The sequence below is a fragment of the Schistocerca piceifrons genome, chromosome 2, assembly GCF_021461385.2.
Source record: "Schistocerca piceifrons isolate TAMUIC-IGC-003096 chromosome 2, iqSchPice1.1, whole genome shotgun sequence".
NCBI classification, from domain to species: Eukaryota; Metazoa; Arthropoda; class Insecta; order Orthoptera; family Acrididae; genus Schistocerca; species Schistocerca piceifrons.
The window spans coordinates 146357622-146371329 of record NC_060139.1 but is presented as its reverse complement, the minus strand read 5'-3'; positions in this window follow the sequence as shown (position 1 = coordinate 146371329).

Genomic DNA, 13708 nt, shown 5'->3' with positions numbered 1-13708 from the left:
CTAAAAAACCATACTGGAGTTTTTTCTGTATGTGATCCTTAGCAGATAGATTCGAAAAAGGTGACTCGTTTCGAGATATGAGAGTGATTCACCAGTGGCTCTAATCATTCAAAGTCGTCTCCATATAGTCGAACGTGAGCATGTGGTTGAATGGACAGACCTGATTCAAAATCACAGACAGCATTTATTCCAGAAAGCGTAACGCTATCAGCGACTCTTGTGTGTGCCAGTAGAAGCACGACTGCTTTTTATGCAGGTTGATTGTAACATAGTCGTTGTGGCCGTGTTTTTAATAGCGCAGTCCTTACGTGAAATGTATGTTGCTGGCGGTAGGATCCTTCTGTGGTCAGCTTGAAATGTTGGCTCCCAATAGTGTTCCCTCAAAAGAACATCGTCTTCCCTCCAGCGATTCCCATTTGTTCTATCTGGTGAGTGTAATCTGATTGCTGAAAAGAAAGTACTCGCCATGCAAACTGACTCTCATGATCAATTTAATTAATTAACATACCAATTTCGTAACAATGACGTACCGCCTGGCGGGTGAAAGCGATGGCTAGGTTACCATGGATACGATTCTTGGCTTGGAGCGGTACACAGGCGTTTTCTTCATTGCGACGATATCTTTTAACGATATTTCAATCTCACACCTACACAGAGAGAGACAACCATAGTAATAAAATCAGATGTATAAGGGATTTTATAAAGTGATACGTAGTATACACCTGATATTTACAACTTCTCTATGCTGTTACCTTACGAGACTTCATATGTGGCGAGGTATTTGCTTATTTGCTTACCTTAAGAGGAAGTGATTTGGGGGGGAGGGGGGGGGGAAGGGTGGTCTATGTTGGAATGGAATTGTTAGAAATACTGTATACATCTAAGTTGCAGCTGTTTGTTTCACAGTGCACTTAATGCTGGTTGTAATGGCGATCGGGCAGAGTTGGCGACTGGAAGCAATGGATTAGCTCAGCCTGTGACGTGCAGTTAGGTACAAAGGATGTGCAGACCTGTCTGTTCTTGCCCATGACGGGAGAGTGGTGAAGTGACCAGTATGCTGCTGGATGAGTGCGACAGAAGTGAAGTGTGTGTTGCGTGAAAGAAGACTCAAAATGATGGGTGTTTGCGCTGGACGTATTGATAACGTCCGAATTCCTACCACTCCAATCATCCCCAGACATTAAAAGCGGTGGCTCGTTTTATTTTACGGGTTATTATTCCTTGCTGTAGGGGCTGTGACTTTTGATATTTTTTGTCTAAACCAGCAAGGCAAAACAGAGGCCACTACTGCCACCACATCAAGTGGATTTAGTGCTCACGTACTCACACTGAGCCGTGAACACTTCCCAGTTTATCAATGGGGAATAGTTGAACATGATTACTACTGTTATCGGTGCCCTGCGTGCAACGGTCGTGCCAGGCGCGCGATATTGAATCTTTATACTATCGTTAGTGGCGCGAGACCTGCACGACCTTATAGCAACCGTTATAGTTCCGCATTATTCTGTTACACTAGGGGTGAGTTCACGTAAGGAAAGAGAGAGAATGTAAGATTTACGGACTCATTTATTAAGCAGTTGAGAATCGAACAATAATACAACTAAATAGGGGTGGGGGGAAGGAAGATTCGAGTTCAGCAGCCTGCTCTAACGTACGTTCATAGCACGCTACGATAGTAGGAGGAAAGGAATTTTAGTAACGATCGCCGTATTATCAGATAGAATCCCATTTAGTAAAGGAAGGGGTTGCAGGCGTGCAACGACCACCACCAGGAATTAGCCAAAGACTAAGAAGATGCTACTGTGCGTGCATCGCTCGGTAGCCTCCCGTACTAACACAAACACGCAAGAGGCGAAACTATTCACAGTGACCTATCAGGTTCCCTCTTGGCCGCAAGGTGTGAATCTACAGTACATGTCGGCGCTCATGCTTACCGAACTTCAACTCCTGGAAGCGGCACCTCCGGCCTCCGGCACGGTGACACTAGAACTGAGCTACTGCCCCATTGTCCACTATTCATCCGCAGAGGGCGGTTGGCGCCCGCCCGCGAAAAACGGGCGCGCACCTGAACTGACCAATCATAGGGCCAGAATTTCACAGGGAGGCGGCCTCGTGACGTTAAAATCGAGCAGAAATAGCGGTTACAAGTTGGTAAGGCAGGTTGGGGAGCTGAGAACAGGAGAAACTTTGGCCACTACTGAATGTTCAAACGACACCAAGTGTTACCCTGGCGATCGGAAAATGGATGGGAAACGGGAAGCCATCATGGCTGCTAGGAAGACTGCTGCCCTCGCCCATAAATAAAGAAAATTTCTAGCGCCAATCTTCTCTCACAGATCAGTGTGAGACAAGCTGTAAAAATCGTCAAATAAATCAGGCAACCCATAGAAATTATTGATATTACCTGAATCATTACTTTACCGAGTACCTGAATGCTGGGATTAGAAATATGAAATACGGGCACTGAATGGTGAATGAAGTGCACGTCTTTCAACATACTCCATGACTCAGTTTGGTGCATTCTGGCAAACACACACGTCCGTGACTGCGGCTGCGATCGCGGTGGTAATTTTCACTGACCTCTGAAGGTCGGCGCTGCCGGTGTATGAGAGGATGGGCGTGCTTCATGTGCAATCCGGGAGGTTACTGCGTGGAACATACAAGTGTTTTCGGCGATTTCTGGGTCTACCCACGACAACTACTGCTATGGAGTGGATCATGGTTGAAGTATTTTATGTTTAGTGCTTCTCAATACATCGCAGTGGACTCTGTCTTGCAGTGGTATTTGTTGTGTGTGTCCTATTAAATGGTAGACCCTTCCTCCTCCTTTCGAGTGTAGTAAAGAGAACCATTTAGGAATTCTATAGTGCCTGAAAAACACAACTGCGATGTCAGTTTCCCGACTGATAGCGATCGCTGACTTCTAGCCATGACAACTTCTTACTGTGGATCAGATTGCGGTTTAAATGTGTTGTCTTTAGTGCTTCTCAATACATTGCAGTAGTTTTTGTTGTGGACTTTACCATCCTATCATGTGATAGATACTTTCCTCCCTCCTTCTTCGTCCTGGTGTAACTGAGAAAACCAGTCGACTTAGGAATTATATAGTGCATTTAAAAACCCAATCGCAGCATCAGATTACCAATTGGTCAATTTATTGTTTCCTGAAGTTGTATTGCGAGCATGCAAGCATTTGGTACAGGCATTCAGGGGTGGGTGTGGATCTCTCTCCTGGCTGGTGCAGACAGGGGCTACCCTGTAGTCAGCAGACAGCACATGTCTCGTGATCACTAGTTTGTGTGATCGGTAGGATTTTTTTTTCCACCAGATACGTTTAGTGGTAATGTTGTGGAGGAGGAGGGTGTTTGTTCTCTCAAACGTCTGTGCATACAAGACCTCGCATATATTTTGTGCTACGACCTGTTTGCAGTGGAAATGTCATTACTTGATTTGCATAATGTTTGTGTGTGATACTAAAACGTTGAAAATTGTTTTATTACAAATATGGATTATTGTAAGGTATAGATGGTGTTTTCAGCGATCTATTTGACTCCTGTAAATTGTTAGATAATTACTTTGATAGTGGATTGCAAATGGATTATTTCACTCTATTTTTGATATTGAAATTGCCTCGGCTCTCCCTATGTCTGCACCATTTACCAGTAGGAACTCTGTATTCTGGGAAGAGATGAAAACCTCCATCTACATGTTCCAAAACGTTGGTTCACACACTCACACCGACAAACATGGAGTGGGCTCTTGAGAAAGACAGAGACAGAAAATGAGTCTGGAATTTCCTGATAAACAGAATGCCACCACATGATGGTTTGTTTGGCGGCTCGAGATCAAAAGTGCCTGATATGCGGTTCGTGGTCGGTGGTATTTAGTAATGTTATCTGCAGTGAGGACTTTGTGAGTTTTTGACCTTCGTGGCGGTGCCCTGACGATGGACACACGTGTGGGAGACCCCAAACGGTGGCAACTGTACCGCACTTCATTCCATTCATGATCTGTAGACCACATTTGCAGCGTTTAGCTGTCAGTGCAATCTGACTGCTGTGTGGAATTTTGATATGTACAAAATAGTTTTGCCACTGCGATTCTAGTAATATGTCCATCTGCAGAAAGTGGTGGTGGGTTTCGAAATTGTCATGAACTTTTAGATATGTAATTATCTAATTGTTCTAATTTTTCTGTCTGTCCTTAGACACCAGTGTGCTTCGAAATGTGAAGAAAATAAAAAACAATAGCCTTAACGTCCCTGACTCTGGCAGCAAATGTAAACTACACAGTGTTTCCATGTGCAATCAGGCTAAAGAAGTGCCATAATTGTTTAATATTGCATACTGCAATCGATTTACTGACAAATTCTTTAAATAAACTACATTCCATACACTGCCTTGTATCCTGTTAATTGTTTAAATAATATTCTATACACTGCAGTCTATTTCCAGACAAGCTCTTTAACTAAATAAGTAAAACATATTCCAAGTAGGCCCTTATTGCCCATAAATTGTTTAAATAAAATATATTCTATACACTGTCTAAACTGTTTAAAAAATATTACATACACTGCAATCGATTTCCCACCAGATAGACAATCAACTGAGTCTTCCTCCCACCCATTTCATGTGGGGGTGGTGAGGCAGAGGGCTAGGGAGTTTCTGACTGGAAAGAGGATAATTAATTGATCTATTTAATTATTTAGTCAATCAAATTGTTATCAGAAATGTGCTTTTATCGGTGTGGAGAGTTCCCAGAGCGATAGAGGTGGAGGAGGAGGAGGGATTGGGGGACAAGGAGGGGGAGAGCGAGAGTGGGGGTTTCTTGGAAAAACACTTAACCAGACAATAGGTTAAGGACCAGTGAATCAGAAGAGAACATTATGTTTCGCCCTGAATGTATACTTGCCCCTGAATTTAGGCAGGCCAGCCAATGTGACCGAGCGGTTCTAGGTGCTTCAGTCTGAAACTGCGCGATCGCTACGGTCGCAGGTTCCAATCCTACCTCGGGCATGGATGTGTGTGATGTCCTTAAGTTAGTTAGGTTTAAGTAGTTCTAAGTTCTAGGGAACTGATGACCTCAGATGTTAAGTCCCATAGTGCTCACAGCCATTTGAACCATTTGAATTTGAATGTAGGCAAAACGCATGGTCAAAACGCACTCATGCCCCCGTTGCCCTACTACTCTGCTGCTGGTACTTCGGGGACCCTGCAAGTGTCATATCAAACTGTTTCCAGAAAGGGAAACGGTGTTGAGAGTGGTGTATGATCTCTGGAAGAGACTATTTCGAAGAGACCATCCACAATAACTAAAAGGTAAGGGCAGAAAAATTTTGTGAACAAACTTCCGGAATTATTGAACAAACCTCGTACATCATATCTACTAGTTTCCGTCTGATTTGCATAATTCCTTTGTGGTGCGTTTTTTAAGAGTGAATAACAAACAGCATACATAAAACGCTTTAAAAGGATAGGCTAGTTAGCCTATGGGGATAGGCCAATTCACACTTGCCATCACTTCACATCTGTCAAAACATTCCGCAATGTATTTGAAAAGACATAATTTACACAGAACACCAACGGACTGTCACGTCATGTCAAGCTATCCCAGGAAGAAAGTTTTGACACTGACGTTGTCTGCAAATGTCAGAAGTTCAGTTATTATTGTTGCACTTACTTATGTCATGGTAGTGGATTTTTTGTGTCCTTAATCATTATCAACTGTAACTTAATCTCCTTGATTTCTGTTTGGTCACAGTTTGTAGCAAACAATGAAAAGGCCAACTATTTTACAAAGCAGATGGCATTTCACAGTTGTTTCTATTTTATGTGCCTACTTAGAGTTTGTGAAGACATCTTATTTTGCAATATTTATCTTGTTTTTCCGTCTGTTCATATATCTTTGATGTTGTAACGCATTTTTCTTTTGTCTTGTAATATAGAGATAAAAGTTGTTTTCTAGATGTAATATGTAACTGGAAATTATTTCTTTTTTTGTAAGTAGATAAATATGTTTAGAGTTTATTGATTGTGGAAAGCTTTAATTTTTTTGTGTTTATCATTTACTGTAATAAGTTTGGTAGAAAATAGTTGTGTGAAGATATATGTAATATACTTTGATGTTGTATAAACTATGGGCGAGAGTATTGAGAAAGAGAGAGAGCAATATCGATAGTCGATCCAACAAAGGGGGTTTGTGGTTGGGTAGCTAGAGAGGCGGACACATGTTTTACTGTGGGAGTTGTGACTTTTACGAACTGGTGCAGATTGAGTTTAGTGGCAAGCGATGTACGTTTTGAATGACTGTTTTATACCAGTACGTGATATGATAATAGTGAGTGTAGAAACTGGGCAAAGTAAATACTTAGACTGTGCCGTGAGTCGAAGTAACTATGACAATGCAACCGAGAGTGGGCGGAGTTATAGCTCTGTGTCTGTGAATTGAACTGCACTTGTATTTTGACTGTGTTTTCATACACTCAAGTACTGTGAACTTACATATTTATTCGCATTTCGATGAACTGTCGGACGCCTATAATCAGTAACAGTCGTTCTGAACCTATGCGAACTGTCTGTGTGTGAGTACATTCCCGCCCAGGACGGTTTTTCGCGATTGCGGCCGTCATAATACAAATTGATTTTCTATAGAATTCGCCGTCAGCAAGTTTTATAAACTGTGTGTGGCATAAGTAAACTTAAATTGTGTGTGCCAGACACATTAATACTGTGCACATATGGACATCTGTAACAACAATTACATCGACCAACCTGTGGCCTGCAAAACGCCACTGTAATCAGATTTGCAGCTTAATGAATACCACCGCCCGCCCGGTTATGAGGAAAATCATCAGCTGCAATCAAACGACCGTGGGAGCAGATCTCAGCGTTTCACCAGGACCAGCCAGCTGCTGTCGATATCGCGACCATCGTCACAACACACAAGAGAAGATTTAAAAGCAGCGCTCTCCTCTCAAGGACTCAAAATTATTGCAAACAATTTTAATTTCTTTTTGGCTGACATACACGTAACATTTGTCTTCTTTAGAATAAAAGCGTTCCCCAAGAAGTGGTGTGTTCTATGTAGACATTGTTGACTTTCATTAGCAGTAGCCATTTCCCTTTTAATTATTTCCATTTTTATTTTTTTTACGTTTTAAATCCGCTGCCGCTGCATGTGTATTTTTTTATGAGTTTTGGAGGGTATGTGTCTAATTTCTTGTGCCGTAGCATTTAGCAGAAGTATTGTAATGCTCTGCTACTTGGACAAAGGCGCCCGCCATTAATTTCTTAAACGTCGACCAATGACAGTGAAGCTCGCTTGCTATTGGTGCTAACATTCTATAGTGGGTAATTCAAAGGTGGGTAGCTATCAAACCACATGGGTTGTGATTACTTTGAATGAGAGTCGTGTAAAATTGTGGGTTCATCACTCAACTTTGGTATTCTTTTGTTTATTGATGTTAGAAACAAATTTTTTGTCAATGTCCTTAAATCTTAATTAATATGGTTATTCTATGCTAAACTGGGATAAGTGCACGGTCAGATATTGTGTTGGGAAGTAAAATTTGGAGAAATGTCTATTTATATACGACTTGATTTGGACTGCATTAGTTAACACGGTACTTTTCGGGTATTTTGGCGATACTTAGTGACATGGTAGAATCGCAGTCGTCACAAGTTCACCATCTACCATACATTTGATGGACTCGTATTGTGTCTAGAAATGTTGCATCCGAATCGAACTGACTTCTGTTGACATCTTTATCAAATCACGTTTTTCATTGCACACTTGGAACTTACATTCCACATATGGGGCGCCACCAGTCTGTAGCTCGTGATACCTTTTCTGGGCACAGTACTTACATATTTGTTTTTTTCTTGAAGAAAAAAAGCGTCTGTCTGTTACAGCTGCTCTGTCGATCTATGTGAATTTGTTTGTGTATGGAAATAGTTGCATATTTTTCCCCTACTTTATTTGAAAATCTAGAAATATCTCTCACTAGTCAAACAACAAATACTATACATGCAAACTAAGTTGAGACTCGGCGCGATGGCTGATGGGGCGACTGAAAATGGGAAACGCCTATACAGTGGTGGGAGAAGCTATGTTCACCTCTATAGCACTTATAAGTGATGTTTACATGCCCAGTTACGACCATTGGGGATATAAATCGACTTTCGAGGTCATGTCGAGTTATGAGAAGTTGAAGATGCACAATTGGATTTCGTCACTCAGCTGAATTTCCTATTTGATAGCTTTTAAATTGTGAAGTGTATCCTATATAGCCTATGAATAAATGCTGCTTCAAATATTAAACCTCTCGAAATACAGCCTATGCCATAGTGTTGTACAGGATTTGCACAAATAATGATACATTAGCAATGTAAAAGCGTGTACACTTCAGTTTCTTCTTTCTCCAAAAATAACTCGTATAAAAGGGAGGAATCTACATTTTGCATGAGAAATTCGAGCTGTATCGATAACACGACATCCCCATTTTGGATTCAGTAAAGTGGATTTTTTAAACTGAGGAGTCTATGTCAGGGGTGGAAATGCAGTTAGTCCAATTTGCGCCTGCTTGTCTTGCATTGTGCCACTGCCGGAGGGAGAAGTGGTCATGAGGTAGTTGGACGACTGGAAGCCCCAGCTTCAACGTGCGTACACACTACTCGTGTGGCTCGTGTACTTGTGAGACTTGCGAGCGTTACGAGTAATGTGGACGGAGGTAGGCTCAGAGGGCTCACTGCGAAACAGGCTTGTGAGCCGCCAGAGCATATGGCTTGTCTGGCTCCGGCTGTTGTCGGTACATAAAAGGGACATGCAGCAAGCTGCGTGAGCGATGTGGACGGCAACAAGCGCTGACCACTTGTTGTGGACATTGGTTTTTCTTTTAAAATGGAGTGGATCTACGATTTTGCCATTAAATTCATAAATACTAATGAACTACTGAACTCTGGGTGGATGTGGCCGAATTAAAAAAAAAATGACCAGATTGTTACCTACTTACAGGAAAGTCCACCAGAAGAAAAATGAGCCTGGGAAGTCTGGCGCTGGGGTTGAGGAAGTGAACGTTCCAAAGTGGTTCGCTTAAGCGTTTGAAAGACTGCACTGCAAATATCAGCCACAGAAGACAATCAACACAGAAGTAAGTAAAAAATATTTATTTTTGGAAATGTATAGAAAACCTATGAACAAACGTAATGGGGTTCAGTCCCTTTTGGGTTCTGCCTCCATGGCTACTTTATTTCGGTCCCTGCTTATTTGTTATTTTTAAATTTTTTGGTTTTATTCCCTTACATACTATTAATGACATCATATCTTAAGATATTTTTTTCATATGTATTTTAGCTTACTACCATTTCTATTAGGAATATACCTAGTAATTGCATATAGTTTCCAAACTTAAAAATTAAAAAAGTTCTAATTGTGATAAAATTACAGGGTTTATAGGAAAATAATCGTCACAGAGGGGAAAGGAGGAAATGGACTAACAGGATTGGAATATATACCAGGGCAATGCTGGGTACTCAGCTAGTAATAAATAAATAATAATAAATAACATTTATTTTTCTAACACAATATATTTAAGCACTTGTACATTTATATGTATTTTATTTGTGTATTATGTTATTTGACGGAATAAAAATTATAAAATAGGGATTAATGAAGGTAAAACTTCACATATATATATGTACTTGAAATGTGTGCAGTCATGCAGTCAATAGTACATACATAGCTAGTAGCTGAAAAGAATTCTTTCGTAAGTTATTGGTAATCATCTTGCCATGGAACTCTTCCCTCTTCAGAACTGAAATAAGCAGTAAATTCATCTCTAATGTCTTGGGCAGTCTGTGTTGAACATCATAGAATGTTCGCTAATCGTGTAAACGTTGTAGCAGGAGTGATCTTATTTCTACAAGTTTCTGGCCTTAAATGCTCATTCTTCTTCATGATCCACTGCTCCTAGAGGGGTATAAATTTGTCTGGAAGCAGAACTTTTTCGCAAGAAATTATTGAGGTATATACTAGTCATAATTACACTTTGGGCTTTCTAGGACTCTAGTAATATATGCTTTCTTAGTATCCAGAATACGGAAGAAAGTATTCCGAACGCATTTTCCACAATCTGCCGTGCTCTTGAAAAACTGTAGTTACTCGTAAAAATGCTTTTCATTGACCCCCGAGATTGTTGTCCACTATACGGTTTCATGATATGATTGTTGATGGGAAACGCGTTGTCTGCGACATAGGGTACTTTTTCTATTTACCTGGGAGGTTATGATAGTCTGGAAAAACGATGGTACCATTACTCATATTCTTAAAAAATGATGTATTTCGAAAAACACCACAGTCTGAAATGCGACCTTGGCAACCGACATCAGCATACAAGAAACAATAGTCAGCATCCGCTAGAACAAAAAACAATACTGCAAAACTACTTATAATTGAAAAAATCGCTTCGAGAATTAACTAGGCTTTGGACTGCGCTATGTTTGCCATCCATTGCACTGAGGCAATGAGGAAAGGTCCATTTTCTTCCATATTCCTCTGCTACAAGCAACCACTCTTGTTGTGTCTGTGGCATCTGCAAAAAGGTAAATAGAAAGTAATAACTCCTAATAATATAAAAAATTATTAATAACATCAAGAATAATGGACTTCTAATAATTAAGAACATTAAAAATAATTAAAATCAATAATATTGTGTAATAATAGGTAGGTAAACATTATAACGAATATTCTGCATTTCACTTATCAACTTGACTTTGTTCCCAATTTTTTACGATTATTAGCGTATACCCCCTATTCCTGCATCCATTCTTTTATTTTATTTGGTTTGTTATTGTTTATACCAAACTGTTGTCATCACTTTGTTTTAGGAGGAATTTAAGGAGGATTGGAAGAACAGGGGGTTGCGGGCATGGATACAAACGTAGGTACAGCGAGCACTTGCAAAGAAATTAGTAGTGAAGATGTCGATCGTCAAACAACACAAGGAAAACCACCACCCACATCAAACAAAAGCACCAAGGTATTTGCTTCACCTAGAAAAAATCAGAGAAAAAGTGCCGAAGAGGGTATAGGGGAGGCATGTAATGCACTACAGATTGTTTTATCTAAAACTAGAGACGAGTTTGACGCCTGTTGAGAGTGCATAGCGAACGTTCTATGGTCCATGGACAAAAGAACACGTGCTTTTGTTAGAAAAGAATTTTCCGACACGTTTTTCAGAGCAGAAAGCGGCTGTTTCGAGCATTTTAGATCAAGTTCAACCAACAGCGACTACAATTTCTCGTCGCATTTACCGATTCCTTCGACTCAACATGTTCACGCCCATGAGCAGATGCAAAGCAACTTACAACTGACATCTACTTCTACTTCTACTTCTGGCAACACCAAGCAAGGCTCTCCACGTTTTCTGGATCTGCTTGATTATTAATAATTAAAAGTAATAATCGTTGCGTTTAATTGTTTTTCATTCTTTAAATCCAAATGTTTTTATTTCTTTTGCTTATTAACTGATGAATAAAAGTGCATTATAACAAAATTTCTGTAATTTATTAACTTACCTTTACAAACTCCTTCAAGCTGCCAGTAAGAGCTGCACATGATTCAGGAACAATGTTTGATAATACTTGCTTGAAGACTAAATAAAAAACTGAGGCTGGTGTAGGAATCGCCAGTTGCTAGGTATCTGAGCGTATCCCAACCACCCAGTAACTGGTATAGCTTTCCGAAATTTGCTGTCAGTCTTGATATTTTCGTTCCAACCAAATTTATCAGATATTCAAAATCTGATGCGGACATACGGCAAAATGTCTTGAAGTGTATGTTTTCAATATTCAAGTCATCCATCAAACCACTATGGTCATCCATAACCTGACTTTTCTTGGGTCTTTATAGCACCTTCTTCCTCATCTAACAGGCGCATCACAAGGAAGCTGACACTTGCTATAACTACTTCGTCCATTTTTAAATTAGAAAAACTGACACTGGTCACAACTGCGAGCATGGAGTGGTCTCGGCTGGGGTGAGTTGGGCTTGGGATTTCCCAGGGGGTAGTGAGGGTTAATAATTGATCAGTTTAATTAATTGGTTAATTTGATATCATAAGTGTGCTTGTGTGGGTGAGGAGAGGGGGAGGGATTGAAATTTCCCAGAGAGTGGCGGAGGAGGAGGAGGAGGAGGAAGAGGGGGATGGGGATTACGACAGGGACAGATATAGGGTGGGGTGGGGTGAGGTAAGGTGTGTTTTTCTTAGGAGAATGGATTATCCCCAGGGGGTCATAAATCAATTAGCATAACAACAGGTTAAGATGAGAGAGAGGGGTTACATGAAAAATAGCAATAGGCTAAAATCGTAAATCAATCAGCTGTCCCAGTTTAACTTATTTGTCTATCAATTTGATACCAAATGTGCACCAAAACATACATTATCCTTCTATCTAGCTGATCCTTTGGGGATGTCAATCGACTTTCGAGGTTGAATCGAGTTATGAGATGTTGGAGAAGCCCTACTGGATTTTGTCACTTAGTTTAATCTTGTAATTGATAGGTTTTAAATTGCGAAGTGTATCCTATGAATAAATGCTGTTTTAAATATTAGGCTGTCTTGAAAATGCAACTTTATTGGTATAATTTGTTATATTTAAATGTGAGATAAAAACGTATCAGTGAGAAAAATTCAATAACAGAAGTTGTAATTGTGGGAGCCCACTATGGCATAGTGGGTATACAATGTAGGTTCAATGGTGGTTCAAAGATGGTTCAAATGGCTCAGAGCACTATGGGACTTAACATCTACGGTCATCAGTCCCCTAGAACTTAGAACTACTTAAACCTAACTAACCTAAGGACATCACACAACACCCAGTCATCACGAGGCAGAGAAAATCCCTGACTCCAACAGGAATCGAACCCGGGAACCCAGGCAGGTTAAGCGAGAACGCTACCGCACGACCATGAGCTGCGGACTAATGGTGGTTCGAATATTATTTGTGCTAAAAATTTTTGCGCTTTTCTAACAGATTGTGAGACCTTCTTATCAACTTAAGAAAATTAGTTTCTGTAATATTCGATGTTTTGTATACATAAGAGCACATTCTCCCAGGAGTGAAATAACATTGTCAATAATTTGCAAGTGAAGGATGAAATAGGCAACCGCCGGTAAATATTCGGAATGTGTTGATCATCAGGTGAAACAAACTAGGTACCACTCAGCATAAAAAGCATAGAAACGATTGATGCATTTGAAAAAGGGTTAAAAGATAACTTAATCTGTAGCTTCTTTAAAACATGAACTAAGTTTACAACCTAGTTATTTTAAGAGATTCTTTTCCAAAAAATAACATCTTAAGTTAATTTACATGTGCAGAAGAAACATATTCTAGTTCTGGTATTGGTACAAGGATATTCCTCCTGCTGTTTTTATCACTTTTTCAGTTACTTCCACATACAAAGGAAGGAGTTCATGGAGCCTAATTTTAAAAGTTCTTTTCGTAATAAATGTGGGAATAACGAGTATGAAGTGGGTAGATTCTCAGTTTTAAAGAAAGAAAAGGCAGCAATAGTTTCCAAAATGGCAATGAATGACCAATTGGAGATAATGAGTTGCTGCTTTGCATGAATGGCTTCCACAGTCACAACGATTCTCCGTATTTACAATCTTTTTACAGTTAGAGTGTTTTGGTAATACTACATTTAT